Here is a 27919-nt window from a genome sequence, read left to right on the forward strand (position 1 = left end):
TGTGACCAAACAAGAGACAGAGAACATTATGAAATGCAAAATGGATGATTTTGATTATATTACATTAAAAAGTTTTTGTACAAGCAGAAGCAATGCATCCAAAATTAGAAGGGATACAGAAGGCTGGGAAACAATTTTTATAGCCAGTACTTCTGATAAAGGCCTCATTTATAAAATATATAGGGAACTAAATCAAATTTATAAGAATCCAAGTAATTTTCCAATTGAGAAATGGTCAAAGGATATGAACAGGCAATTTTCTGATGAAAAAACAAAGCTATCTAATGTGATATGAAAAAGTTCTGTAAATCACTGTTGACAAGAGAAATCCAAATTATAACAACTCTGAGGTACCACCTGACACCTATCAGATTGTCTAATATGACAAAAAAGGAAAAAATAAATGTTGGAGAAGCTGTGGAAAAAATGGAACACTAATGCATTGTTGGTGGAGCTGTGAACTGATCCAACCACTCTGGAGACTAATTTGGAATTATGCCCAAAGGTCTATCAAGTTGTACATACCCTTTGACCCAGCAATACCACTTTTGGGTCTTTTTCCCAAAGATCATAAAAAAAGGAAAAGGACCCACATGTACAAAAATGTTTATAGCTTCTCTTTTTGTGGCAGCAAGGAACTGGAAATTGAGGGGATTCCCATTAACTGGAGAATGGCTGAACAAGTTGTGGTATATGAATGTAATGGAATTCTATTGTGCTATAAGAAACAATGAGCAGGAGGAGTTCAGAGAAAACTGGAAGGACTTGCATTAACTGATGATGAGTGAGATGAGCAAACTAGAAGAACATTGTACACAGTATCATCAATATTATGTGTTGATCAACTATGATAGACTTGATTATTCTAACCAATACAATGGTAAAGGAAAGTTCCAAAGGACCCACTGTGGAAAAGGATCTGTAAATCCAGAAAAAAAAGAATTGTGGATTATGGATGCTGAATGAACCATACTATTTCTTTTGATTTTGGTCCTGTTGTTTTTTCTTTTTTGAGGTTTTTCTGTTTTGCTCTGATTCTTCTCTTATAACATGACTAATGCAGAAATATGTTTGATATTATATATATATATATATATATATGTTTGTATGTATGTATATATGTGTGTGTGTGTGTGTGTGTGTGTGTGTGTGTGTGTGTATATATATGACCTGTATCAGATTACCTGCTGTCTAGGGGATGGGATGGAGGGAGAAAAGATCGAAAATCAGAAATCTTATGAAAACAAAATGTTGAAAACTATCTCTGCATGCAACTGGAAAATAATAAAATACTTTTGTTTAAAAAAACTATGAAGGAAAAAAAGAAGAATATTTCTGTCACCTCCCTAAAAGAGTTCTTCAAATACTTATAGACAATAATTAAGTTGGCATTAAATTTTCTCCAAAATGAACATCTCTAATTTGTCCAGCTAATGTTTATATGACATGATGATGGTATCTTTTACCACCCTGATTCTCTTTCTCTGAATGTCTTCTGACTTACTAATGTACTTCCTAAAATTTGGTAGCTAGAACTTAATGCAATATTCCTTTTGTCTCTTATCTTCCACTGAAAGAGGCTTAACTTTTCTAGACCAGTAGTTCAGGCATAAGTCTCTTCCCAGAAATTCTTAATATCCATAAAGTGAAATTTACATCTTTAATTTAGAAACTATAGTTTAGCTTGCTTGTTGCACATACTTCACATTGTATAATGACACCTGAATTCATGGTTTTTATTGGTTATGGAAAACATATGAATGAGAAATGATTAATAATAAAATATAGAATGAGATGACGTGTGAAAAGTTTTCATAAAGACTGTTATATCATAGATATATTATCATGAATTTAGTGCTGGAAATCTAGAATAGAGCAGAACAGTGAAATATAATGGACTCATAAAGCTGGAATTTTAAGTGGTATACTGTATACAGATGACTAAACTGAGATGCAGGTAAGTTGTGTGACATGCAATAATGTCATAAAGTTAATGAAAAGCAGAATCAGATTTACTTTTTTTTCCTACAAATTTCTGGGGTTAGCTACTGCTGCTTTTCCTCATTATAGTTGAGCTACTTTCTTTTAGGACAACTAGGCAGCAGAATGGATAAAGTGTCAGGACTAGAGTCATGAAGACTCATCTTCTTAAGTCCAAATATGGCCTCAGACACTAGCTCTGTGACCCTGGACAAGTCATTTAACCTTATTTTCCTGAGTTCAACATTTATAAAATGAGTTAAAAATGACAAACCACTTCTGTATCTTTGCCAAGAAACCCGAAAATTGGTTACAAAGTGTCAGACATGACCAAAACATCTGAGCAAGAAAAGCCACTTGCTTTGGTAACTTTTTTAGTAAATATATGGAAACAGTCTTTCCCTCTCCTCACCCCTCCCTTTACCCTTTTCAATGATAAATCCCTAAATCTAGGTCGCAGTTGCACTATAGAGTAATTGTCCTTCCACAAGTGATAACTATTTGTACAACATTGGGCAATTCTTGATTTCAGTCCCAGGTTGGCCACAAATTTTCTGGGTGACTCAGGGCAAGTAATCTTACTTTTACCCTCCCATATCTTCATCTACTATACAAAAATAATAACACATTCTTGCGTGCCAAAATCAAATAATAGATGCAATGTGTTTTGAATAGCTGAAAGCACTATACTAACATGTGCTATTAATATCATTAATCCTGGATGCTCCCTGTTTTAATCATGGATTCTGTACATTCTGCACCAAGCTTTCTAGACCTGGAAACAAAAATGTTTTTGTTTATTATTTTTATTTTATAGTATAGTATCTGTTTCCTGGTGACTAAAATGTGAATATGTCTGATCAATGGCAATATATAAGGTAAGGACAATTTCATGATATCTGAAACATTTAGCAATTCACACACTACACAAAATAGAATGACCCAATTGAAATGACCTACCTAAAATGAAAGAATTCTTGAAGGACATATTATATATGGAACTGTCTGTGTGTTGGTTGGTTGGACAGTGATGATGATAGCTCACATTATTTCATCACTTTAGGGATGTAGTTTGCTTGCAATTGTCATGGATAGTACTGGCAGTCTGGCAAAGCCTATGAATTGATTTCTCAAAATAATGTTTTTAAATACAAAAAATAAAACAGAACTTTATAAAGGAAACTCTTTTTACTGGAGTACAGTTATCAAAATTTAAAAACTACATGGATCCTAGGTTAAAAGTCCCTGTTTAAGGTTTCTTAAAGAACTTTCCACATATCATCTAATCTATTTATTACAACAATGTTGTTAAGGAGGAATTTTTTTTCTCATTCCATCGCCTAATAAAGCATAATCTCTCTGAGATAAATTGCTTCAGTGTGTATATTTCTATCCTGACTAAATACCAGACTCATGGTAGGCCCTTAATAAACACATGTGAAATGATTGATTTCATTGAGGAGGAAATGGAGTCTCAGAGATGTTTAGTGACTTGTCCAGGGCACCACAACTAATGATATGCTTGAGTTTGGATTTATAGCAAGTCCTTCCTTACTCTGGGTCCATTGTTCAAAGTTATTCCATGCTTTCTCTGATATGCAATGTTGCATCTATAACTAGTGTCTCTGTGGTCACAAAAATCAACTCAATATCATAATTAAGAGCTTCAGCATTAGATTTTTTAAAGTCTAAGGTGAAGTCAAGTCAAGGAAAAACACATGGAAATGTAATGTATGTATTACATCAATTATAATTTGTGCTTTGATTGGATCTTTGTAGTAAATAAATTCAACCATAATTCAGAGATGATCATCAAAGAGTCATTTGGAATCGATATGTTTGACTTGAACTAATCATTAAAAGAAACAGTAATCTTGTGGTATGATTAATGAATCAGTTACATAGTCTTTATGCTAAAAAGAATGAAGCAATTGTGCACATGATGTAAAACATCCTTGCATTGTTTCTCTTTTCTATCTGGGGTTGGTGTGAGGGAGGGAATAAGTATTTCTATTTTTCCATATTAAAGTTAATTTGCTTTTATTGAACTCTCTTCTCCTAAACCCCTCCAAGACAATGATACATCTAAATTAAAAATTCATTCACTAGTTTAGTCTCAAAGAGATGCATCTTTTATCTCCCAAAGAACAAAAGATAGAAAAAAAAACAATTTCAGATATAATCATGGTAATGAAACAAGGGGATGTTGATACTATTTACCCCCCATGAAATACAGTTGTAAATTAAATATGGAACCCTCTCTAGGACCCTCAGTATTCATACACACAAATGGTTATTTATATAGTCAAAATAAATAAAATGTGATGTACATGTTCACAGAATATTGCTTCATAATCTTATCTAAAGATGTAGTACAGGGCTGTGGAAAACTGTTCTAATGTGTAGGTTCAAGACTTTTACATTGATAAGTCATTGTTTATGTAGAATCTTGGACAACTCAAAAAATATACATTCTAAAATGGATAAAATAATTCTCATACTATCTACCTTATTTGCTCCTAAGATCTGACCTCCATCTTCTTCCCAGAAATAATTTCCCACTACCCCCTAGAAACCTGTTGTTGTTTTTATTGGTGAGCATTCAACCCATTTTGCCTGGACTTGTAGCCACTATGAATATCCCAGATTTCTTTGAACCATACCATTACAAGCATAGCCTCCTCTTCCTTCAAAGTCCTTCCCCATAAAAGAAGTTGGTGAGGAGATAAATACAGTGAACCAAACCCATTGAGCAAAGAATGGAGTGTATTAGAGGTTCCTATGACATGGAGATGGGCATGTCTTTGATCATGTCATCACCTACAAATACATTACTTCCAAGTTTATGAATATATAGTCAGATTATATACATAAAACACTTTATAAATATCATATCAAAAATTGTAGGAATACTAATTTAGGGTTTTGAAATGACTCCTCTGCTATCTTTCTTTTTTCTTTTCTTTTTTTTTTTTGGTGCGGCAATTGGGGTTAAGTGACTTGCCCAGGGTCACACAGCTAGTAAGTGTTAAGTGTCTGAGGTCGGATTTGAACTCAGGTCCTCCTGAATCCAGGGCCGGTGCTCTATCCACTGTGCCAACTAGCTGCCCTTCTCTGCTATCTTTCTATCTGTGAAGTTCACAGCCTTCCTTTAAGTTTTGGCAAAGATACTTCCTCATTCACAAAACATTCCAATTAGTGATATGTTATAAAAATCCTAGACTTGGTGTGTTAGTTATTAGTTTTAAAACCTGGCTTTATTACTCATTGTCTTTTTGTCCTTGTATAATATATTTCATCACTCTTGGACTCAGCTTCCTTCTTTGGAAGATAAGAGATTTGGACTAGGTGGCTTTTGAAATACTAAGTCTAATTGCATGATCCTATAGTTTTTGCTCAAAACTTTCCATTTCTACTTATGGAACTATTTCTTGCTTCTTATTTTCATGCAAATATCATCCTCCTTTCCTTAGATTGTAATGTTTTTGAAAGTAGAGCATTTGTCATATCCAAATCTATCTTTCTTTCATCAGCATGTAAGACATTGTTTTATACATTATATGTGCTTAATAGATATCTTAATAATAATTCAAATAATAAATATTTAAGGAAAGAATGAATTAGCAAAATCAGGTTTTGTACCACTAAATGTAGACAACAAGGAGAGCTGATGAAAAATTTATCTGTTTTCATAATTACTAGTTGTTAACTTCACTAAGGAAAAGATCTACATGTAAGTGTATGAGCATGTGTCTGTGAATGTGTGTGTGTGCATGTGTAAACATTTGCATGAGTTTTAGCTTAGAAATATGGACAATTCCATGAAAAGGTTTCATGTGTACATAGGCCTGGGAGTTAGGAGAACTAAAATTTTGCTATGAACTGGTTCTGTGACATTGAGTAAATGTATTTCCTCCCTGAACCTTACTCTCTTCTCTAAAATCAAGAAGTTGACCTTAATGATAACAATTCCATTTGAACTTTGAACACTGTGATGATGTGGGGAACTTCCTCTTTTCATTGTTATAACTTTATAACATCTACTTTAACACTCATGTATTTATTGAGAATGTTAGTGGAGTAGAGGAAGCATTATCTTAGGCATGGTTTTTCCAAGTTATTTTTCCAGATTCATATATTTTATATATTGTGCTGAAATAGATAGAGGTAGGCTGGAGTCAGGAAAAGCTAAGTTCTTGTTCCAACTCTATCATATACTGCCTGTAAGCCTAACTTCTAAGGGTATTTCCTGGTCACCTCCAGGTTATACCTTGTTGCTTTGGGACATCATCTCTCCACTAGAACTTCAGAATCTGCCCCTAGAATCACCCTAAACTGTGATTGGCAAGCTTTCACCTTATCTGACTGAATCCAGACCTTTACTACACATCCTAGTTATCTTCATCTGATGCCACTTCTCTCTCCCTTGTAACATCTCCTTTAATTTCCAGTTCCCTTTTTCATTGTTCAGTTGTTCCAGTTGGGTCTGACTCTTTTTGACACTATTTGGTGTTTTCTTGGCAGATACTTAAGTGGTTTGCCATTCCTTTGTCCAGCTCATTTTGCAAATGAAGAACCAAGGCAGAAGAGTTAATTGACTTGCTTAGGGTCACACTGCTAGTAAATGAGGCCAGATTTGAATTTAAAAAGATGAGTCTCCCTGACTTCAGGCCCATCACTCTCTTCACTTTACCACCTAATCTTAGTCAGTTCCCTTACATGTGTTTTGCAGCCTTTAAGGACTACTTTTTTTTTCTTTAAATTTGTATCTGTAGTAAACATAGTGTTTGACACATAGTAAACACTTAGTTAATGGTCTACCTATCCATCTATCTATTTCTCTATCATCTAACTTGCTATCTTCCTGTCTAGGCAATTATGGGAAAATTTTAACAGTTATGGCAAAGTAAGACCATAAAGCACAAGAAAATTTTTTGATCTGTATAGAGAAAGAAAATACCTTAATGCAAGAGGACACTATTATGATGCTATCACAAGTCTGTTTACTTTCCCTATGGCTCCAGTTAGAGTAGGCACACATGGCCACTCTTCTTCCTTCCTTCAGCCCATCTCTTTCCTATAATAGTCCTCTCCTTCCCTGTCCCACATATTTCATCATATCATAATATGGAAATGAGAAAAAAAATGTAGTTACAAGACTTGATATCTGAGGATTCCTAGGTGTGATGGAACTAAGAGACATTATTTTGGTTACTAATCTACTGCTTAGTGCTCCTCCAAAACAAAAAAATAAACAACAACAAAACCCACTCACTAAGGTTTAAAAGCAAAGTCTTCTACATGTAAAACAGATGTACACTGTGGAATATTTTTTTTCCCTTCACCATTAGTATTACAAGAAACTATGTTTTATAGAGCAAGGAACAATAAATCTGAAGCCAGAGGAACTGAATTTGAATCCCACTTCTGGAATTTAAAATGTGTATGACATTGTAGAACTCATTTGATGGCCCTATGCCCCATTTTCGTCACCAGCAATTTGAGAGGGTGATAATAGATTACTTCTAAGGTGCCATATACCTTTTTTTTTTTTGGTATTTATTTATTTTATTTTCCATTTACATGTAAGGGTAGTTTTCAACATTCATTTTCATAAGATTTAGAGTTCCAAATTTTTCTCCCTCCCTCCCTCCCTTTCATCCCCCCTCCACAAGATCACAATCAGGTTATATATGTACAATCCACAAGTGTTCTTTTTATCAGTTCTTTCTATAGCAGTGCATGGTAAGTTTCCTCATTAGTTCCTTGGGATTGTCTTGGATCATTGCACTGCTGAGAGTAGTTAAGTCATTCACAATTGCTCCTTGAACAATACTGCTGTCACTATGCACAGTGTCCTCTCAGCTCTGCTCACTTCACCATACATTGATGTTCACTAGTCTTTCAAGGTTTTTCGGGGATCATCCTGTTTGTCATTTCCTGTAGCACAAGTCCATTCCATTACAATCATATAATGCACCTTTTTCCATCATTCCTCAATTGATGGACATTCCTTCAATTCTCAATTCTAAGCCTCCACCAAGCATTGGTATAAATATTTTTTTGTACAATTTTTCCCCCTTTTCTCTTTTTCATGATTACTATTGTTAACTGTTTCCCTTCCATCCTATTCCCTTCCCCGTGATATTTATTCTATTATCCATCTTCTTTCATCCTATCACTCTTCTAAAGGGATTTGCTTCTGTTTGTCCCCTCCCCCACTCTGCCCTTCCTTCTTTTGCCCCTCTCTCTTTATCCCCTTCCCCTCCTATTTTCCTACAGGGTTAGAGAGATTACTCCACCCAACTGAGTGTGTCCATTATTCCCTCCTTGAGCCAATTCTAATGAGATTGAGGTCTTTGAGACAATTTTGATGAGTGTTAGGCTCATTTACTGCCCAGATTAAATAGGTTACTCCACCCAGTTGAGTATATGTGTTAGTCCCTCCTTGAGGCAGCTCTGATGAGTTTAAGATCTTTGATCCTTTTCTGATGAGTGTAAAATTGATTTACTGCCCTGCTCCTCTCCCATCTCTTCCCCCACTCCATAAGCCTTTTTCTGTTTCTTTCATGTAGGATTTCACTTCTGCCCTTCCCCCTCTCCCAGTGAATTCCTTTCAGTCCTCAATTTAACCTTAAAGATGTTATCATCTAAGTGACACAGTCGACAAATCATCACCCCTGGACTCAGGGGGATCCCAGCCAAAACTTGGCCTCAAACACAAGACAGTTGCCCACTGTACATCCCCAGGTATGTCCCCCAGCTGCAATTGTTTTTTTTATGGTTCTCAAGGGTCTTGTGTTTGAAATTCAAATTTGCCATTTAGTTCAGGTCTTTTTACCACAAATATCTGAAAGTCTTCTTTTTCATTAAAATCCAATTTTTTCTGCTGAAAGAGAATGCTGAGTTTTGCTGGGTAGGTGATTCTTGGTTGTAATCCCATTTCCTTTGCCCTTTGGAATATCATATTCCATGCCCTCCTGTCCTTTAATGTAGAAGCTGCTAGAACTTGTACTATCCTAACTGGGGCTCCACAGTACTTGAATTCTTTCCTTTTGGCAGCTTGCAATATTTTCTCCTTGACCTGAGAGCTCTGGAATTTGGCTATAATATTCCTAGGAGTTTTCTTTTTGGGATCTCTTTCTGGAGGTGATCGGTAGATTCTTTCAATTTCTATTTTAGCTTCTTCTTCTAGAATTTCAGGGCAATTTTCCCTGAGAATATCTTGGAAGATGGTGGCTGAACTCTTTCCTTGATCATGGTTTTCAGGTAGACCAATAATTTTCAAATTATCTCTCCTGGATGGAGAGATATTTTCCAGGTCGGCAGTTTTTCCCAGAAGATATTTCACATTGCCCTCTATTTTTTTATTCATTTGGATTTGCTCTATTGTGTCTTGGTTTCTCATAAAGTCACTAACTTCCATTTGTTCAATCCTAATTCTTAGGCAATTATTTTCATCAGAGAGCTTTTCTACCTCCTTTTCCATTTGACTTTTCAAGCTGTTGACTTTTTTCTCATGTCTTTCCTGCATCATCCTCATTTTTCTTTCCATTTTTTCCTCGACCTCTCTAATTTTATCTTCAAAGTCCTTTTTGAGCACCTCTATGGCCTGAGACCAATTTGTATTTTTCTTGGAAGCTTTAGATATAGGGGCCCTGATGTTGACATCTTCCTCTTAGGGTGCCCCTTGGTCTTCCTTGTTACTGAAGAAAATTTCTATGGTCTTCACCTTTCTCTGTCAGCTCATCTTGCCTTTCTTTTACTAGACTTTTAGCTCCTTAAAGTGGGGTACTGTTTCCAGGCTGCAGTATCCCAAGCTTAAGAAGTCACAAGTGGTATGATTTAAGGAGAATCAGGTTCTTCCCTTGCCTGGTCTGTTTCATGGTCCTAGATGACCCCAGACTAACTTGCCAATCAATCAGCTTTGTGTATTGTGGTTGTTAGCTCCTATGAGCCTGTGCCCCTCCCCCACCTGGGCCACTTCTACTCAAGCTTACCACCTGGTTCTCAATAGGGGTGTAGAATCCAAATTCTGCCTTAGCACCAGCATAGACCCCTGTAGTCTCTCCCCTGCCTGGGACTCAGCCTACTCACCAGACTGTGAGCTTAGTTCCAGATGACACTGGTGCTTCAGATGAGTCAGAGGCTCTGGGGGTCTCCTTCTCTGGTGAGGACTTCCTGAGACTGGATCTGTGTCAGTGTGACTATGGGGTTGGGCCCAACTTCTGTATCAGCACAGCAGCTCCCTCCTTCTGACCTTCCAAGCCTTTCTTGGTTAGAAGATGATTTCAGTACATTCTTCTATGAGTTTTGCTGCTCCGGGCATTTTCCTATGACCTTATTTGGATGTTTTTTGGAGTGATTGTGTCATGAGTTCGGGAGCTCACTGCCTTTCCGCCACCATCTTGGCTCTGCTCCAGAAGTCCCAGTGCCGTATACCTCTAGTTCTATGAAAAGCTATTGGCTTTTTAATCAAGTCATTGAGCCTTGAGATTTGAGACTTAATAGATATGTTTGAAGGCCTTTAACTTCTTTTTTTATCCCTCTCTCTCTCACAAACACACAATTGTGCCCAAAAGTAAGCATGTCCTTGAGCACACATGCATACCCCTCCAAGAATCCTAACTTTTGACCTAAAAAACAGAGTTATGTTTGGATAACTACCTCAGTGACAGCACTTTGAAATGTCTAGAGTAGAATAGAAATAAAAGTGGTTATCACCAATAGTAAAATGGCTTTAGTCTGAGCTTACAACTTGACTTTCACTCTGTTTTTGATTTTAGATCATCCCCTGAAAGGCAAAAGGATGTTAATTTGGGCTTATAGCTTATCTAAACTTTACTATCCAAATGCTGCTTTAGGATTCTCTCCATGGGCTTAATGGTAAGAGAGGCTACACCATAATGAAACCCTTCCTCTAATCATTTGCAGAAGGTCCATTTTTCTTTGGACAAGGACCAAAAGAGACAGGTATGAAACATATTAAACTCAACACTTTAGAGCAGAGCTTCTTAAACTTTTTAAACTCAGAAGCCCTTTTCAGCCAAAAAAATTTTATGCGAACCCAGACATATAGGTATATAAAATAAGTATACATAAGCTTTTAATATTGCCATTTTTTTCAGTACCCTTCCATTCAGTTATATGACCCCATATGGTGTCATGATCCACAGTTTAAGAAGTTAGGCTCTTGAGTATTTGTTCTAAGGAGGTTCTGCTGCTAAGACCTTTGTAATCAACAACATACTTTAGTATTTTGTCATTTCCTGCATTTTGTCATCTATATCATTTATGAAGAGGGTGAAATTTTTCCTACTTAGTTTAAAAAAAAAATAGGTTAGCTAAGTGGAACTCTGGATAAAGCATTGGTAATATATTCAGGAGGACCTGAGTTCAAATCCAGCCTCAGATAATTATCACTTACTAGTTGTGTGACCCTGAGCAAGCCACTTAACCCTCATTGTCCAGCCAAAAAAAATAAAAATAAGAATATTAGTGTTGAGGAAATTTAAGAGATCTTCCATTTCAATATCTTCTTTATAAGTGGAAAAAAATGGAAGATGAAGAAAAGATGATTTAGAAAGTATCTTAGAGATTAACTCAAATTTGTTCATTTTACAGAAGTAACTAAAACCCAGAAAGATTAGTGGTATAAATAATACAATGAAATAACTTACCTCTTAAAGAACTTAAAGAATTACAAAACAGAAAAAGTTACATAGATCAGACTCCTGAGGTGGAGCCAAGATTGGGAAGGAAAGACAGTGAGTTCTTGAACTGACTACAAGATCACTCCAAAAAAAACATCCACATAATGCCATAGGACAATTCCTGGAGCAGAAAAATCCACAGAAGAATGTGCTGAGATCATTTTCCAACCAAGGATAGCTTGGAAGGTCAGATGGAGGGAGCTGCTGTTCTGAGACAGGAGTGAAGCCCAACGCCACAGTCATGCTGACTCAGATCCAGTCCCAGGAAGGCCTCACCAGAGAAAGAGCTCCCAGAGACTCTGAATCAGCTTCAGTGCCAGTGTCATCTGGAATTTAGCTCACGATCTGATGAGAGGACTGAGCCCTTGGCAGGGGTCTTTTCTGGTGCTGAGGAGGAGCTTAGGTTTTTCACCCCTGCTAGGAACCAGGAGGTAGGCTTGAGTAGCAGGGGCCCGGGTGTGAGAGGGCCACAGGCTCATCAGAGCTAACAACCACAGCACAGAAAGCTGGTTGATTAGCAAGTTTGTCTGGGGTCATCTATGGAGCAGGGAATAGGCCAGGTGAGTGAAGAACCTTCTCCTCCTTAAATCATACCACCTGGGACCTCCTGAAGCTGGGATAGTGCAGCCTGGAAACTGTGCCCCACGTTAAGGAACTAAAAGTCAAGTAAAAGACAGGCAAGATGAGCAGACAGAGAAAGGTGAGGACCATAGAACATTTCTTTAGTGACAAGGAAGATTGAGGTGAATGCTCAGAGGAAGATGTCAATGTCAGGTACGCTATATCTAAAGCTTCCAAGAAAAATATGAATTGGTTTCAGGCCATAAAGCAACTCAAAAAGGACTTTGAAGATAAAGCAACAGAGTTAGAGGAAAAAACGGAAGGAAAAATGAAGGTAATACAGCAGGGACATGAGAAAAATATCAACAGCTTGAAAAGCTAAATGGAATAGTTCTATGATGAAAATAATTGCCTAAGATTTAGAATTGAAAGAATGGAAGCCAGTAAGTTTATGAGAAGCCATGACACAATAAAGTAAATCCAAATGAATAAAAAAAATAGAGGGCAATGTGAAATATCTTGGAAGAACTGCTGACCTGGACAATAGAGCCAGGAGAGATAATTTGAAAATTATTGGTCTATCTGAAAACCATGATCAAGGAAAGAACTTAGACATCATCTTTCAATAAATTGTCAGGGAAAATGTCCCTGATATTCTAGAAGCATAAGGTAATATAGAAATTGAAAGAATACACCAATCACCTCCTGAAAGAGATCTCAAAAGGAAAACTCCCAGGAATATTATAGCCAAATTCCAGAGCTCCCAGGTCAAAGAAAAAGTATTGCAAGCTGTTGAAAAGAAAGAATTGAAGTGCTGTGGAGTCCCAGTCAGGATGGCACAAGATCTAGCAGCTTCTACATTAAAGGATCAGAGGGCATGGAATATGCTATTCCAGAAGGCAAATGAATTGGGATTACAACCAAGAATCAGGTATCCAGCAAAACTGTGTATAATTTTTCAGAAGAAAAAATGGGACTTCGACAAAAAAAAAAAAAAAAAAAAAAAAACACGGGCTTTCAGGTATTTGTGATGAAAAAACCTGAACTGAATGGAAAATTTGATTTTCAAATGCAAGACCCTAGAGAACCATAAAGAAATGGAGTTTGGGGACATCCTTGGGGTAGTACAGTGGGTGACTGTCTTGTTTCTGAGGCCAGATTTGGGCTGGGGTCCTCCTGGGTCCAGGGTGGTTGCTTTGTCCACTGTGTCACCTCACTGCTCCATGATGACAGCTTTAGGGTAAAATTGAGGAATGAGAGGAATACACTGGGTTGGGGGAAGGGCAGAGATAGTGAATGGTGAAATCACACATGAAAGCCACAGGAAAGGGCTTATGGAGTGGGGGAAGAGATGGGGGAGGAGCAGGGCAGTAAATGAGCTTTACACAAATCAGAATATGCTCAGAGACCTTAATCTCATCAGAGTTTGCTCAAGGAGGGATTAACACATACTCAATTGGGTGGAGCAATCTATCTAATCCTGCAGCAAAATAGGAGGGGAAGGGGATAAAGAGAGAGAGGCAAAAGAAGTGAGGGCAGATTCGGGGAGGGGATAGACAGAAGCAAATCCCTTTTGAAGAGGGATAGGGTGAAAGAAGATAGTTAATAGAGAAAATATCATGGAGAAGAGAATAGGATGGAGGAAAATAGTTAACAATAGTAATCATGAAAAAGATAAAAGAGGGGAAAATTGTACAAAAAATATTTATAGCAACTCTTTGTGGTGGCTAAGGATTGGGAATCAAGGGAATTTCCATCAATTGAGGAATGACTGAAGAAGCTGTGGTGCTATATGATTGTAGTGGAATGGTATTATGCTACAGGAAATGACAAACAGGATGATCCCAGAAAAACCTGGAAAGACTCATATAAAATGTTGCATAGTGAAATGAGCAGAACTGGGAGGACATTGTGCATAGTGACAGCAATATTGTTTGATGAACAATTGTGTATGACTTAATTACTCTCAGCAATACAGTGATCCAAGACAATCCCAAGGAACTAATGATAAAGCATATTGTCCACTTCCATAGAAAGAACTGATAAAAAGAGCACTTGTGGATTGATCATATAACCTATATCAGATTGATTGCTGTCTTCTGGAGGGAGGAGGAAAGGGAGGGAGGGAGAAAAATTTGGAACTTTAAATCTCATTAAAATGCACACTGAAATCTACCTTTACATATAACTGCAAAAAGTAAAATAAATGTTTGTTGAAAGAATTACAAAACATTTCCCCAACAACAGTCCACTGAGCTAAATGATACAATGTGATATAAGGGAAGTATGCTTCCATTATATTAAAGAGCAAACTGAGGTTTAGCGAGATTATAAATTATCAAAACTTTGTTGTTTTTCATTATTTTCAATTATGTCAGCCTCTTCTTGATCCCATTTGGGGCTTTCTTGGCAAAGATATTGGAGTAGTTTGCCATTTCTTTTTCCAGTTCATTTTACAGATGAGGAAATTGAGGCAAACAGAGTTAAGTGACTTGTGCAGTCACACAGCTAGTAAGTATCTGAGGCTGGATGTCAATTCCAGCCTTCCTGATTTAAACCCAGCAAGCTATTCACTGTTCCACCTAGTTGCCCTTATCAATGATTACGTGGCTCATGATTGGCAGAGTCATGATTTAATTGCACTTAGATTTCAGACTTCAAGGCCAGTGTTTCCTCTATACTACATTGCCTTTGGTGGGGGTCTATATGTCCCAGATTTCCTAACACTGAATCCTGGGCTTTTACCACTAGGACACATTGTGTGTTTATGGTAATAACTTCTTGCATAGTATCAATTTCAAAGTATCATTGACTTGGAAGAGACCTCAGAGACCATTTATTATAAGCTAAACTTGAACAATAAACCTATATATGTTATACCTGGTACATTTGGATCTTTATTTGAAGATCTCCAGAGAGTGAAGCCTTGCTGATGTTTTCTACATTTCCCCATTAGACTGTGAGCTCAAAAGTAGTGACTGTTTTTTTTTTTTACCTTATTGTGTATCTCCAGCACTTATTTCAGTTGCTGATACATAGCAGGCCCCTAATAAATCTTTATTAACTAAATATTAAGTAAGTTTTCTTTTTTTTCTTTTAGGTAGTATAATGCTATTTTTTTCTATTCAACTTCTACCCTGCCTCAACTACTAGCTCTGTCCTCTGTAGAAAAGTAGACAAAATTGAATGCTCTTCTATATGATATACCACTGAACACAGATAAAGGAAGAGCTGAGTACTGCCTCCGACTAGGTGTGTGACCTTGGGGTGAGTCACTTCATCTCTGTCAGCCTCGGTTTCCTCATATGTAAAATTAGTATAATTAATAATATATACTTCCCATTGGTGATTGTGTGGGAATAAAATGAGATAACATTGTAAAGCACTTTGAAAACTTAAAATTCCATGTAAATGCTAGATATGATTAATCTGTAAAATTGAGAATGTTAGATCAGATGATTTCAAAGTCCTTTTTCTTTCTAAATTTATGATCTTATGATAGGGAGTTATTTTTCTTTCTTTTTTTTTTAAACCTACAGTGGCTAGTAAAGCCTTTCTGAAGTATAAAGTGCTGTATAAATGTTTAATAACTTCTATGAAAATGTACTCTACCTCATTAACATTTAACATTTTTTATGGTTCTTCTTTCACTCAGGGTTGCCTTTTTTACCGCAAAAACTACATTTTGACTAATAACCCACTCAAAACTTGCCATTAGAAATGCTTTACTTCTTTATAAATAGGTATCATCAAAATGCAGGATTAAACCTGCCACTTAAAAAATGGCTACAGTTTGTATTTCATAATTAAGATTCCACTCCTGAGGTGTAGCTTAGGAAGAAGTCTTACAAGTTTGTTTGCTATGTTTTATACATGCTCAATTATCTACATTCAAGAACAACAAAATGTAAGTTTAAGGAACAAGGTGTTGGGAGATATAAGGTAGTTTGAGTCCACCTTGATTTAGGAATTTTCATGGACTGAAGTCACAGTGGGAATCAATTGTGTTTCATGGCAGCCCTAAAAGGTAATGTAACCCTAGGCTATATGCATAGAATAGAATATCTAACATGATGGAAGTTGAATCTTCAGTGATAAGACCAAATCTGAATTATATTCATCTCACAGTGCAACACGTTAAGAAGGGAATTGGATACTATAGATACCCATAAGAAAGCACCCAGCATTTTGCAAAGACTGAGGAACATGATATACAAGATTGGTTGAAGACATAGTTGATGCTCAAATGCAGGGATGGGAAGCTTAGAGGGCCATGAAAGAAGTCTTTGAGGACTATCTTGTGGGAAGGGTATGGGCTTTTTTTTCTGATTGGACCCCAAAGTCAGAAAGAAACAATGTGTGGAAGTTTCAGAAAGACATTTTTGTCTGGTAAAGCAAAAAATTCTTAAGAATTAAAGTTCAATCAAATTAGAATGATCTTCCTTGAGGGGTACTGAGGCATCTAAATGCTATAGTGGGCAAAGTGTTGAATTTAGAGGAAGAAAGACCCGAGTTCATACCCTGTCTCAGACACAAACTAACTCTAAGGTCCTGGGTATGCAATTTAACAGTTCTCTGCCTCAGTTTCCTCATCTGTAAATTAAAGATGTTAGACTAGATGGCCTTTAGTGTCCATTTAGGTTCTAGATTTATGATGCTATTATAATATTAGGGGTTTCTAAGTAGGGAATGTATCAACATTTGTCATGAATGTTCTAAAAGAGATACTTATTATGATTCATATAGAATTTGATGGTCTCTAAAGTTCATTCATTCTGTGATTTTTTGCTATCAGGAAATTTATCAGAAAGTATCAAAGCATTTGAGAATATTTCCACAACAGCTTTTCTAGCCCTTGGCAGGAAGCCCTGAATGGTATTAGCACTCCTTGCCTCTTGAAATTGCTTTTTGTTAATGAATAAATACTTGTAAATTACTTGTGTTTGAGTTGATTCCCCTTCACCCCAAATAATACACAATTAAGCACCCTTATTACCAGGTAATGTGTTATACATATAGATACAACAATAAAAATTAAATAGCCTTTATACATATATAATTCCCACCAGTAATATTTTAATTGATTGATAACAAGAACTATTTCTTTTTTTCCTTTTTGTTTTCTCATTTCACTCTAAGTGCTTTATATACAGCTTCTTTTTCAAAGTTTGATATTATTTTTCCAGTTACATCTAAAAAAAGTTTTCAACATTCATTTTTATAAGATTTTGAGTTCCAAATTTTTTTCCTTTCCTCCTTTCTTCCCCCCTCCCCAAGATTGCAAGCAATCTAATACAGGTTATGAATATACAATCACATAAACACATTTCCACATTAGACATATTGTGAAATAAAAATCAGAACAAAAGGGGAAAACCTCCAGAAAAACAAACAAAGTATAAATAGTGTAGTTCAAGCTATATTCAGATTCTGCACTGTTCTTTGGCATTGTCTTAGATCATTGTATTGCTGAGAATAGCTAAGTCTATCACAGCTGATTATCACACATTTTTCCTATTACTGTATACCATGTTGTCCTGGTTCTTCTTACTTCACTCAGCATCAGTCCATTTAAGTCTTTCCAGGTTTTTTCTGAAATCTGCCTGCTCATCATTTCTTATAGCATGATAGTATTCCATTATATTCATTTACCACAACTTGTTCAGCCATTCCTCAAATGACAGGCATCCCCTCAATTTCCAATTCTTTGCCATCACAAAGAGAGTTGCTTTAAATATTTTTATACACGTGGGTCCTTTGCCCTTTTTATTATCTTTTTGGAATACAGACCTAGTAGTGATATTACTGGGTCAAAGGGTATGCACAATTTTATAGTTCTTTGGGTACAGTTTTAAATTGTTCACCAGATTGTATACCAAAGTTTCTTTTTTTTTTTTCAAAGTTTCTTAAACTGTCAGTTCACATAATTAAATGTGGGGGTTGTGAAAAATTTGGCAACAGTAAAAGTTAATGTATACCTATTTTAAATACTGTTATATCTAAGGTCATATAAATATATCTTGGGTGAAAATGGGTTTTGAGTGGAAAAAGTTAAAGGAGTCCTATTTTATACTGTGCAGGAACTTAAGAACTATTTTGTTCAACAAAAATTGCTTGGTTTCCTTCTTTGGAAAACCAGGAGTTTGGACTGGATGACTTTTGAAGTCTTTTTAAGTTTTAAGCCTATGAGTTGATGATTCTATGATCCCATCAATGGTACAAAGAACATTGGAAATTGAATATAAAAACCTGAATAGGAATACTTTTGAGCTCTGGTCCTGCCATTTGCAAAACACTTCCTTGCCAACGGCTACATAGTTAGTCTGTCAGTCAATAAACATTAAACACCTACCATGTGTTAGGCACTTTGTTAAGTTCTAAGGATACAAAAAGAGTTTTAATACAGTTCCTGCCCTCAGGGAGCTCACAATCTAATCTTGGTGTCACAGATCCTGTCCCCTATGTTATCTGAGTCAAAAGGTGGTTATAAGAGCATTGTTTGTCCTATAAACTTATTCTGATTATTCTCTTTTAATATAAGATATTTATTAAACCAATCCCCATTTTCTCAAGCAAATAAGTAATATTAACAAAATAGTCTTTATAAAAATGTGAAACATCCTATCCCACTACATTGGGTTAAATAACTGGAGCATTTTCACCCAAAATCTATAACTATATTAATACCCTAAAGCACTAGATTCCCAAAGAACATAATTATAGAGGTGAAATAAGAATAGTGAACACCTAGACTATGGCCCAAAATACTCAGAGGCAACAAATTATGCCAGCAATAATTGTATTAACATGGCCAGAGGCGGTTAGCACAAATTTTATATAACATACAATTTAGAGCTGTTTTTACATTTTATTCTAGCTACATATACACTCAAAATCCAAAGCCTACAATAAAATGTCCTAGCTTTACTTACACTGATGAAAGAGAGCAAACAATTTATCACAGGTTACTGTGAATATTGGTGTGGACTTTACAGTGAGGAAAATCATACAATCTATGATTATTTGGTAAGCACCCTTATTACCAGGCAATGTTTTAGGCATATACATACAGAGACAAAAATGAAACAGTCATTAAACTTAAGAAAGGAAAGAAGCATGTTCATAAAGGGACGTATAACAAAGAAAAAGAAAATAAGTATTAGTAGTTTGGGGAGAAAGGGCACTAAGAGTTGGGAGAAGGAATTAGGGAAGTTTTCATGTAGTAAGTGATGTTTAAGTAATAAAAGCTTGGACCTATGGTCAGGAAGACCTTAGTTTAAATTAATTTTTTTTTTTTGGTAATTTTATTTTATTTTGTTTTGTTTTGTTTTTCTGCAGGGCAATGAGGATTAAGTGACTTGCCCAAGGTCACACAGCTAGTAAGTGTCAAGTGTCTGATGCCGGATTTGAACACAGGTCCTCCTGAATCCACATCTGGTGCTTTATCCAGTGTGCCATCCAGCTGCCCCCAGGAAGACCTTAGTTTAAATCAAGCCACAGACATTTATTATGTGATGGTGGGCAAGTCACTTTTCCTATATCTGCCTCAATTTCTTCATCTGAAAAAAAATGGGCATAAAAATGTCATCTACCTAACAAGGTTGTTGTTGTAAGAATAAATATTAGTAAAGTGCCTCAAAAAATTTAAAGTCCTTTCATCTCCTCCTGCTCGAAGGAGCCGGCCCCCACCACGAATGACACTGTAACCATCAGAACCAGGAACTTCATGACAAACAGACTTCTTCAGTGTAAACAGGTGGTTATAGATGGCCTTCCTCCTGGAAAGGCCACAGTGCCCAAGACTGAAATTTGAGAAAAACTAGCCAAGAAGTATAAGGCAACAGCAGACGTCATTTTTGTCTTTGCATTCAGGGCCCATTTTGGTGGTGGCAAAACAACAGGCTTTAGAATGATTTATGATTCCCTTGACTGTGCAAAAAAAAAAATGAACCCAAGCACAGACTTGCAAGGTATGGCCTGTATGATAAGAAAAAGACATCAAGAAAGCAGCGAAAGGAACACAAGAACAGAATGCAGAAAGTCAGGGGTACTGCAAGGTAAATGGCTGCGCTGGCAAAAAGAAGGAATAAAAGGTATTATGGAGGATGTTTGTCCATGAAGATATTGATTTTGCATCAAAGCATAAATAAATTGTGTAAAAACTTAAAGTACTATAAAATGATGATGATGATGATGATTGGCAGTACCTGACTGTCATTAGTGTGTGTGACTCCCTCACAGTGATAAAGTTTGATGCAGCTAGTTGGAATAGCATATAGAGTGCCAGGCCTATCTATAGTCGAGGCCTAGAGTTGAATTCAAATCTAGCGAAACAACCAAACAAGAAAACTTTACATCACTGATATAATTTATTTATGTAGAGACAATTCTGCTTTCAAGTATGAGTTGACATTAGACTGTATAACATTTGGATTCCCCCCCCACTCCATATTATTATGGTTCTACACACATGTTGGGTTTAAAAATTTTATCTTTTTTTAATTGTTTTCCCATTGTATCACACATTAGTCTTCCTCTTCCATAAAATAATTCCTCCTCCAACAGTAGACGTCATCATTTTCTGTAGCCAAAACATATACACACATGTACATGTATGTGCACACACACACAGTGGCGAATCCTCTAAGTATGAACCTCTGCAAATTTCATGAGGCCAAGAGACCATTAGACAAGAGATATATAGATATTTCAAGGCCTGTCATAAGGCTCTCTGATTTGGTAGGTTCTTTCTCCCATATAGTCTTTTGTTTGTTTGTTTTTTTTGTTTCAGGGCAATGAGGGTTAAGTGACTTGCCCAGGGTCACACAACTAGTAAGTGTCAAGTGTCTGAGGCCAGATTTGAATTCAGATCCTTCTGAATCCAGGGCCGGTGCTCTATCCACTGCACCATCCAGCTGCCCCTCTCCCATATAGTCTTCAAGGACATTAAGTCACCTTTTTATGTAAATGAGGCATAGGAATGAACAGGAATGCTCTCTACAAATCCCTAACAAATAGCCATCCAGGATTCAAAAAAAGAATTCCTTCAAGGAAGTACAAATGTATTGTTTTTCAAAGTAGTCCTCCTAGTATAATATCTGAAACACAGTAGGTGAATGATATGTTTGTTGCATTGAACTGTTAAATTAAAAAGATGCAAATTCATTTAAAAGTTGAATACATGTCTTAGTATTTTTGTGCTATTACATGTTTTAATTTCTCAATCAATAAATATTAATCCAATCAACATTTATTAAATCATACATGCACAAAACACTATACTGTAAATATAATGGAATACTATTGTGCTGTAAGAAATGATGAGTGTGTGGATTTCAGAAAAACCTGGAAAGACTTAAGTGGACTGATGCTGAGTGAAGTGAGCAGAACCAGGATAACACTGCACACAGTAATAGCAACATTGTCTAACTGTGATAGACTTGGCTCTTCTCAGAAATACAATGATCCAATACAATTCCAAAGAAGTCTTGATGGAAAATGTTCTCCAAAGCTAGAAAAAATTACTGTGGATTCTGAATATAGATTGGCTTATACTATATCTACTTATTTTTTCTTTTTTGAGGTTTATACTTTTTGTTCTCATTCTTCTTCCACAACATGACTAATGCAGAAATATGTTTAATGTGATTACACACACACACACATATATATACATAAAACCTATATCAGATTGCTTTCTGTATTGGAATGGGGGAGGGAAGGGAGGGAGGGAGAAACATTTGGAACTAAAAATCTTATGAAAACAAATGTTGAAAACCGTCTTTACAAGTAACTGGAAATAATAATATATTTTTATGATTAAAAAGAACTATAATGGGCTTTGTAGAGAAAAATAAACAGTATGCTTACTATCGTGTGGGCATCCAAAACATTTTTTCATATTAGAAAGGAAACTTCATCCTCAAAAGTTTGAGAAACATTTGAGTAGATATTTCTAAGGGTCCTCCAAGTTCTAAATAATAATAATTATACAAACATGAAGATCCCTTTTTTGGGGGTGGGGTTGGGGGGAGGAAGTAACAACCTACCTGATTTACCAAAGTAAGAAGGTAAACATCAAACTCTCAAGGGAATGAACAGCCTCCATGAATGAATTCCAAACCTTACTTGTTTTGAGACAGACCTAAATGAGGTTTGTTTTGAGGCTCAGGTTTGGGATTGGAACAAAAAGATACTTTGTTCATTTAAAATTCAGCAAAGAAGTATATGAAGTAATAGCACCCAAGCAATATTCATGAAGGCTGCAGCACTGATTCACTTGGCTACAGATTTTTTGTTTGGTTGTTTGATTGATTGTTCTGTTTTGTTTGGGATTTTTATTTTTTATTTTTTGGCCTCTCTGTGCTGAGCTTTTCTAGCTATACCATTTACAAATGTGTGTCAAGTCTAAGGAGCTAACTATTTTTTAGGCTACAAGGAACCAATGGTTTAAGTGTTGGTGGTCCTCTACATTCTAGCTTCTTAAACTGTGGGTTGCAAGTCCATATGGGGTCATGTAACTGAATGTGGGAGTCATGAACAATTTGGCAATAGTAAAAGGTCATGTATACCTATTTTATATACTTATATACCTGAGGTTGCATGAAATTTTCTTGGGCTAAAATGGGTTGGGTTAGAAAAAATTCAAGAAGCCCTGCTACAAATAATTTAAAGCTGAAGGATAGCTTCTTTATTAAAATAGAGGGGGGAGCAGCTGGGTGGCACAGTGGATAAAGCACCGACCCTAGATTCAGGAGGACCTGAGTTCAAATCTGACCTCAGACACTTGACACTTACTAGCTGTGTGACCCTGGGCAAGTCACTTAACCCTCATTGCCCCACAAAAAAACCCAAAAAAACAAAAACAAAAAACAAAAATAGAGAGAGACAGAGAAAGACAAAGACAGAGAGAAAGAAAAATAGTCTATTCTGAAAGGGGTAGACATTGCTCCTGTAAAATAGAATCTATTACCTTCTAAGTCTGGGTTACTGGTTTAAATAATGTAGGGATAACAAGTAGGTAGGAGAGCAAAAAATTGATAGCACCTATTAGAATGGAGAGCAAACAATATTTTTGTGTGGAAGAATTTTAAGATTCTTAAGTTCTATATCATTCCTTGAGAGTTCTAATAAGAAAAGAAACACTTTGCTTTTAAGGTTTGGGGTTTTGTTTGTTTGTTTTTTGCATTCCCACAACCTCCATGGCAATAGAGTCAGTAGAACAAAATAATCAAAATAAATTCTTTTAACGGTAGTGATGGCACAATGCACTACAGAGATTAGAAGCACTCATTAAGGTATAGTAGATACTCAAAATTCTCTGTATTTTGGAGAATACAAAGAAGAGAAAGATGTTTCCATTGATTTAAACTATCCTTACAAACACGATTTATGCAAAGATTACATTGGTACATGTCAATACTGTCAGTACTTTGTAATAGTACCAGATAAGAAGAATACTAATTTTGTCAAGGGTGCAGAAATCATTTAAATGAATTTTTATTTTTCAATCTAGCTATTATTATGTTTTCTCACATTTCCATGTTCTCACCCTGCAAAAGTTTGTATGATTTCAGATTTGTACATTTTTTGTACAAAACTGTAATTTACTGGGGATGGGGTGGGGAACTGTGAATGATAAAATTGCCTCTACTGACAAATTGTCAATTTGTCTAAGATTTATAGTAATGCAGAGCTCCCTGGGCACTGAGGGTTTTTAACACAGTTATACATCCAATATATGTTTAGAATCACTTGAACCTATAGCTTCTTGAGTCAAAGATTAGCTCTTTATATCATCAAATATCCCGTCTCATTTTTTTTGCAATTATATTTCATTCAATAACCTATTCTAGATTTTGCTAATCCATCTATCTGTATATCTTAAGCATCTCTGAGCTGTATTTTTTTTTTCTTTTTCTTTTTCTTTTTTTTTTTTGCAGGGCAATTGGGGTAAGTGATTTGCCCAGGGTCACACAGCTAGTAAGTGTTAAGTGTCTGAGGCCGGATTTGAACTCAGGTATTCCTGAATCCAGGGCCAGTGCTCTATCCACTGTGCCATCTAGCTGCCCCTGAGCTGTATTTTGAATGATTCATCTCCTTTCACTTAATGCCATCCCCAAGATGGCTTCATACCTATACCAATTGCAAGATTTTTAAAAAAAATTATCTGTACATGTGCATAAATCAGGCTATTTCTCTCTTTAAAATTTATTTGTGTTCTATATTAATGTAATAGAGAAACAGGGTATACTTACAAATTTGTTCTTGTTTCATTTGGTATTTTGAGCCTTGCAACATATATGTAAATATATCCATATAGCTGTATATATAAACACACATACATATACACGTAATGTATGTATACACACAGATATATATGTATTGTGTGTACCTACATGATGATTTGGAGTAAGAAAAAGTCCTCAAAATGTAAAGCAAAATAAAATTAGAAAATATTAGTAGGAAAAAGTTAATGATGATGCAGCATCATTTGGCTTTATCTACCTACTTGGCAGGTGGTAGATAAAACAGTAAACCAGTGAGGCTATTCTTTAATAAGTATTATAAATAAATACATTTTTGTTGTGATTGTAACTAAAAGGAGTCATTGACATTTCAGCAAAACTTTCTTCAAGGACAAATTCTTCATAATTATCTTGAAATTATGGAATGTCCAAAATACAAACATATACAAAAGGACTTTTATTCCTTTTTTAAAAATTTTAATAAATTCTGTTGGTATCTTTTGTTTTTACATTAGCAAAATTTCTGCCAATATTCCTCACTAGCACCCTCATAAAGTTACCCCATATTACAAATAATATTTTTTTTTTTAGTGAGGCAATTGGGATTAAGTGACTTTCCCAGGGTCACACAGCTAGTAAGTGTTAAGTGTCTGAGGTCGGATTTGAACTCAGGTAGTCCTGAATCCAGGGCCGGTGCTCTATCCACTGTGCCACCTAGCTGCCCCACAAATAATATTTTTGAAAGATAGATAAAACAACAATACAAAGAATATTTATTCTTCAATAAGATATTCAGGTTGAGTTTATTTTACTCAAGACTGGTGGGCCACTAGATTTAATTTAATAAGGGTCTGGTGATTAAATATGATATTCTGTATTAATGGTACAGGGATTAAACATGGGGTTAGAGACCTCAAGGTTAGAAAGCCTAAATAGGTCCTAGTTTCATCCTTTTAAGAAAGGAAAGACTTGGGTAAATAATTTCTGAATATACTTTTGATCTAACTTTTTAATTCCATGAAAGATATAGTATCACATTGTACCATATATATTAATTTCTTTGAAATTTAACCTATTACTATTTTTATATATGTACAAGATATTCATATTTCTGCTATAATTAGTCAATGCTTTCTCAGATTATTTGATAATTATATTTTACAGACAAAGCACAGTTGACTACAAAATTATATTATTGCTTCTCCTTCTCTCCATTTCTTTCTATCTATTTATCTAGACATTTCTTTTCTGCATGACTGACTGATTTTCTGTTTTAAATACACTTAAGAGATCCCAAGCTATGTAGGCTATAGTATCATTATGAAGCTTGAGCCATGATGTTATGGGTTCCAATATTAGGCAAATTATATGAAGAAATAAACAGTTATGAGCATCAACCCCAAACTCATATATTTAAATTGATGCCAAAAATCAAAATCACCAATATTTAAAGTAGTAAAATTATGGAACCATGAAATTCTCTACACCAATAATGCCCCCACTCAGGTGTTAAAGTGCTTTTTTTAATGTAAACTTGACCATGTCACAGACCAACATCCAGTGTCTGCATAGTAAGCTCCAGTGACTCACTATTATCTCTAGAATCAAATATAAAGCTCTCTGTTTATTATGTAAAGGATTTTTTTTCAACTTGACCCCTTTCTTTTCAATCTACAATGTAATAAAAATTGTTCTGCTTGCTGTTCCTACCACTCAGCACCCCATCTTCCATTTCCATGCCTTTGTACTGGCTCTTTTCTGGAAAACTCTCCCTCTTGACATCTTTTCCTATCCCCTTCTTTCACTGAGCTAAAATCCTACCTTCTATAGGAGACCATTGTTGATTTGCCTATATATATGTGTGTGTGTGTATGTATATGTATGTATATATGCATATATGGTATACACACACATATATATGATAATAGGCATATCTAATACATATGTAATATATATGAGGTCATCAATTAATATCTTCTATCATATATAGATGTTAGATAGCAATAAAAGACACTATAATATGAGGCTCCTTTAGGAAGTGGGATTTTTTTTTTACATACTTTATAAAAGAGGCCCTTGTTAGTATCCCCATTGACTGATTTCTGAACCTGAACATAACTCAGAAAATGTCAACATTAGGCATATAAATAATGCTGAATTTAAAGTAATTGGACCCATGTTGAAATTCTGCCTCTGCCTCATACTTCATATGCCTTTGGGAGTGTCACTGAACTTCCCTGACTCTCAGTTTCCTCATACATGAAATGACTTTGAACTAGACTGACATCTAGATACCTCCTTGATCTAAATTTTCTTTCCAAAATTGATAAGAATCTGTTCTACCAGTATTATGTATAAACCTTGCTCCTTTTGTTTAGTTTTATGTTAAATGCCATAGGTAATATTGCTATATTTAGACACATTTTAGAGTGATTAAAAAAATCAACATAAGAGGTTCTTAGTAAGAGGAAGAACATGTACCAAAGATTAGTGTTTTCTCCTTGATGCTTGTCTTCTTAAAATGTTTCCTGGGTCCCTGAAAGGCTGGTGGAGCCAGGGAATGGCAGAGGAAGTGCCTGACGTCTCCATGTACAACACTATATATTATACTGTACACATCCTCTTAAAATGATGCAGTTGGGCTAGAAGGTCTCTAAAGTCTCTTATATATCAACTATTCTCTTCCTATGATACAGAGCTTGTTCTATCATTGCTTGAAGCAATGTGCTTCAGGGAGGTAGTTATAATTACCTAAAATATTGTGGTGCTCCTAACACTCTTGCATACTGATTGAAAAGTCAATAAGCTTTGAAATTTATCTGTTCACCAAGGGTGCTGTGGGAACATATGATAATCACTCTTTAATCATATTGAAGATGACATTTTTGTGGTTAAGGAAAGACAGTGTTAGGACTCTTAGGATTTATTCATTGCAATACTACTGGCATTTTCTCTCCCCATGCTCAGAAATAGGATTTCACCTGGTTTGTACTCTGGCTTCTCTACTATCCAAATTGCAATGCATACTCCCTATCAAACCTACATGCTAATTCTCAGGATGATGAGACATAGCTATGTCCAGATGTTAAGTGCCTAACTTAATTAACTTCATGCTTACATACATTGATTGCACAGAATTAGAGTGTTTAGCACACATCCAGGAAGTGTTTGAAAACATGCAGATTATCCCTAAAGACTTGTTATTTTTTTTAAAGAATCTCAACTAGGTTGGGGAATGAAAAGAGAGAGAGAATGAATGCTAACTCCATCTACTTTTTAAGTATATCTTTGAACTCAAGTATAAAACACACACACACACACACACACACACACACACACACACCAAACAAACCCAAAACCAAACAAACAAAAAAAACCAAAAGCCTATATTCAGTCATTTTAGTTTCATACTAGACA

The sequence above is a fragment of the Dromiciops gliroides genome, chromosome 2 (genome assembly GCF_019393635.1).
Source record: "Dromiciops gliroides isolate mDroGli1 chromosome 2, mDroGli1.pri, whole genome shotgun sequence".
Classification (NCBI taxonomy): domain Eukaryota; kingdom Metazoa; phylum Chordata; class Mammalia; order Microbiotheria; family Microbiotheriidae; genus Dromiciops; species Dromiciops gliroides.